Source organism: Rhamphochromis sp. 'chilingali', assembly GCF_963969265.1.
Source record: "Rhamphochromis sp. 'chilingali' genome assembly, chromosome: 15".
Classification (NCBI taxonomy): domain Eukaryota; kingdom Metazoa; phylum Chordata; class Actinopteri; order Cichliformes; family Cichlidae; genus Rhamphochromis; species Rhamphochromis sp. 'chilingali'.
Window position 1 is genome coordinate 34,116,670 of NC_137942.1, and position 4,155 is coordinate 34,120,824.

General features: G+C 40.9%; 1 long non-coding RNA gene across 1 annotated transcript; it reads left to right on the forward strand.

Moving 5' to 3' along the window:
- Nucleotides 1-2,239: 2,239 nt before the first annotated feature.
- On the forward strand, nt 2,240-3,509 carry LOC308411031. The gene is made up of 2 exons (XR_013974326.1): nt 2,240-2,282; nt 2,931-3,509. It is a non-coding gene; the product is annotated as an uncharacterized lncRNA (long non-coding RNA).
- The last annotated feature ends 646 nt before the right edge of the window (nt 3,510-4,155 follow it).

A 4,155-nucleotide genomic window follows, 5' to 3' on the forward strand; every position in this document is an offset into this window, starting at 1 on the left:
ACTATTACTGTGCATAATTATTAGGCAACTTAACAAAAACAAATATATACCCATTTCAATGATTTATTTTTACCAGTGACACCAATATAACATCTCCACATTCACAAATATACATTTCTGACATTCAAAAACAAAACAAAAACAAATCAGCGACCAATATAGCCACCTTTCTTTGCAAGAACACTCAAAAGCCTGCCATCCATGGATTCTGTCAGTGTTTTGATCTGTTCACCATCAACATTGCGTGCAGCAGCAACCACAGCCTCCCAGACACTGTTCAGGGAGGTGTACTGTTTTCCCTCCTTGTAAATCTCACATTTGATGATGGACCACAGGTTCTCAATGGGGTTCAGATCAGGTGAACAAGGAGGCCATGTCATTAGTTTTTCTTCTTTTATACCCTTTCTTGCCAGCCACGCTGTGGAGTACTTGGACGCGTGTGATGGAGCATTGTCCTGCATGAAAATCATGTTTTTCTTGAAGGATGCAGACTTCTTCCTGTACCACTGCTTGAAGAAGGTGTCTTCCAGAAACTGGCAGTAGGACTGGGAGTTGAGCTTGACTCCATCCTCAACCCGAAAAGGCCCCACAAGCTCATCTTTGATGATACCAGCCCAAACCAGTACTCCACCTCCACCTTGCTGGCGTCTGAGTGGGACTGGAGCTCTCTGCCCTTTACCAATCCAGCCACGGGCCCATCCATCTGGCCCATCAAGACTCACTCTCATTTCATCAGTCCATAAAACCTTAGAAAAACCAGTCTTGAGATATTTCTTGGCCCAGTCTTGACGTTTCAGCTTGTGTCTTGTTCAGTGGTGGTCGTCTTTCAGCCTTTCTTACCTTGGCCATGTCTCTGAGTATTGCACACCTTGTGCTTTTGGGCACTCCAGTGATGTTGCAGCTCTGAAATATGGCCAAACTGGTGGCAAGTGGCATCTTGGCAGCTGCACGCTTGACTTTTCTCAGTTCATGGGCAGTTATTTTGCGCCTTGGTTTTTCCACACGCCTCTTGCGACCCTGTTGACTATTTTGAATGAAACGCTCGATTGTTCGATGATCACGCTTCAGAAGCTTTGCAATTTTGAGACTGCTGCATCCCTCTGCAAGATATCTCACTATTTTTGACTTTTCTGAGCCTGTCAAGTCCTTCTTTTGACCCATTTTGCCAAAGGAAAGGACGTTGCCTAATAATTATGCACACCTGATATAGGGTGTTGATGTCATTAGACCACACCCCTTCTCATTACAGAGATGCACATCACCTAATATGCTTAATTGGTAGTAGGCTTTCGAGCCTATACAGCTTGGAGTAAGACAACATGCATGAAGAGGATGATGTGGACAAAATACTCATTTGCCTAATAATTCTGCACTCCCTGTAAAGAACTTTGACTTCTTGTGCAAATGCCTTAAGAGAGCCTTTGAGTGGCACAAGGCAGAGAAAGTAATGGTGGTGGAAGTGAGAAATGCTCTTTATTTTCATTTTTAAAATGAGCATAAAAAAAAAAAGATGTGCTTTGTTTGTCCGTGCAGCGCCCGTGGAAAATGGTGATGCAGAAATGACCGCAGAGGAGCCATGGGACCAGAAAGAAGTAGAACCCAGCGAGGAAGAGCCAGGAGGCGGCGTGTGCGTGGACCGGGGGCCAGAAGTGCCAGACGAGACCGCTCCAGAGATGATGGAGGAGGAAGAGGAGGTGCTCGTGCCCAAGGTTCCACCCACACAGCCGGATGCTCCCAAAAAGGAACACATCAATGTGGTGTTCATTGGACATGTAGGTTAGTGGAAAGTCTCGTTTGCTGTTTTGAGTTAGCATGTGTGAGTGTGACCGGCACGCATAACAACGACGGCTTTGAGATTTTTGTCCAAACATTTAGTTTGTTGGGGCTGTTTTCACTGGTGTATTAGGGCTCCGGTTGTACCCGCTCTGGTTGTTATTTACAAACTAAATCGCACACTTAGTTTCGTACGCACATCAGGTATGGTAAAAATGGGTTTATTACGTGGAAGGTGTAGGTTAGCTGATTAATATATGCTGCTTTTCCAGATGCTGGCAAGTCGACCATTGGAGGACAAATCATGTGAGTAGTAGTCTCCTTTTTTCTTTAGGTGAGTGAAGTTGCTTCCATCACATCGTGCCTTTGACATGTTCCTTTCATGTACCACAGGTATCTGACTGGCATGGTAGACAAGAGGACCTTAGAGAAATATGAAAGAGAAGCCAAGGAAAAGAACAATAGACAATAGAGAAAAGCAACAATACACCGTGTTTCTCTGCTCCAAGGTAAGGATGTCTGTTAACGCTGATTATTCAAACCCTGTTGAAAATGTGACACATTTGTTATCCAAAAACATTTCCTCTAAATTTGCAAAGTTACTGATTTAAAAATTATATTTTTGAATTTTTAATTGCATGACAAACATACAATAGACTCTTGAGCATATTTATATAGCTAAATACACAATGGTATAACCGTGCTAAATAAAAGAGGCCCAAGTACCAAAGCACTCTAATGCAAGCCTCTAAACTGCATGTTGATAAGTACATGAAGCGTACCTCTACAGCTGAAAACAGATTGTATCCATACTTTGAGGATCTGCTGAATTGTTTTTAATGGCACTTTTTTTTTTTTTTTGATGAACTGCGGATGATGATGAATTCCTCTTTATTGTAGAAACAGTCCCTAAGCTGTTGTTGCTCATACTTACTGAGTTCCCTAGCTACTTCCTTACTATGTCAGTAAACTTTTTGAAAAGGAAGCTGCTGTAGATTTAAAGAAACACCTTAATTGAAGCAAAGGCAAAAAAATTGGAATGAATTTTATGTGACTGTAAAGCCAACAATAAGTGAAAATCCAAAAACGCCTCCAATCCTAATGATCTTCCCCCTCTCTCTCTCTCTCTCTCTGTGTGTGTGTGTGTGTCCTCACAGAAGGAAGGTCACGACAGGAGCTTTTTTCAATCAGTTTTTACAAGAAGTAGCTCATACAATGGTATAAATGTATTATTTGCGATACTTTATAAATATGAACCTCTAAAGATTTTGAGTTCGTGCACATTGTGAATCAAGAATCTAAATATTTGTATCACAATGATTTCTATAAAAGCAATTTTGTTTATGGGGATAATGTGACAAATCTTTTGTGACCCTATTAATGATCAATGGTGATTAAAGAGGAACCCTGGCTCTGGACATTTTCATGACAAGTGACAGCGCTGACATCTACTAACGAGAGAACATGTTTTATCATCATAAACACGGTGATAAGACGCATCGTTAAAGCGTCACTTCAGTAATGTTGACTCATGTTTTTTAATAGATGACTTAAAACACTAAACTCTAATTTCTGTGGTTATTTTAAGTTTACAGAATATAACATGTGGTAAGACGACGAGTTTTACTTCTCATGTTATGTGTATCTATTTATCATGTATGCTACTTTGCTCTGTGGACTGTAAAATGTTTCATTGTGTTCATGAAATAAACCAGACTTTCACTGTCTGCATCTTTTACTGTTTTTCTGCTTTTGTTCACTCCAAGTTTGACAAAACCTACAGATATCCAGAGTTAACTCGCTAACAATGTGGAGCAGTCTCAGTGTATTTAGCTGCTTTTTCCCTGAACACAACCAACCGAGAGAAACGCCTGTAGGCCTCACTTTGGTCATTTTGAACGCTGAAGGAGATTTGTTCAATAGACACCTTATGCTAGTGTTTCCTGCACTTAATCCATCACTACTATGTTCTATATAAATCCAGATTCCTTTTATAGTTTGCAGTGAAATTTGTTAAACCGTTGCTTGTGTGTGTGTGTGTGTGTGTGTGTGTGTGTGTGTGTGTGTGTGTGTGTGTGTGTGTGTGTGTGCCTTAGAAGTCAAATAATACATTAGCCATACTTAAAAAAACATCTGAATTACATTTAGAGCTGAGATTCTAAGTTGTAAGGAGGAATCTTATGCACAGCCAGAAACATGTTTCCCCACTTTCACAATGCTGAGGTGCCAAATCCACAACCCCCAACAAATGGTTTGTTACACACGGGTGTGAAGGGCAAGCTTTACTTACACAGCCTCACACACAGTAGATTTTTAAAGTTTTTTTGGGTACAGTGGTTTAGCCACAGATGCAACATCCACTTTTGATAAAGATCACTCCAC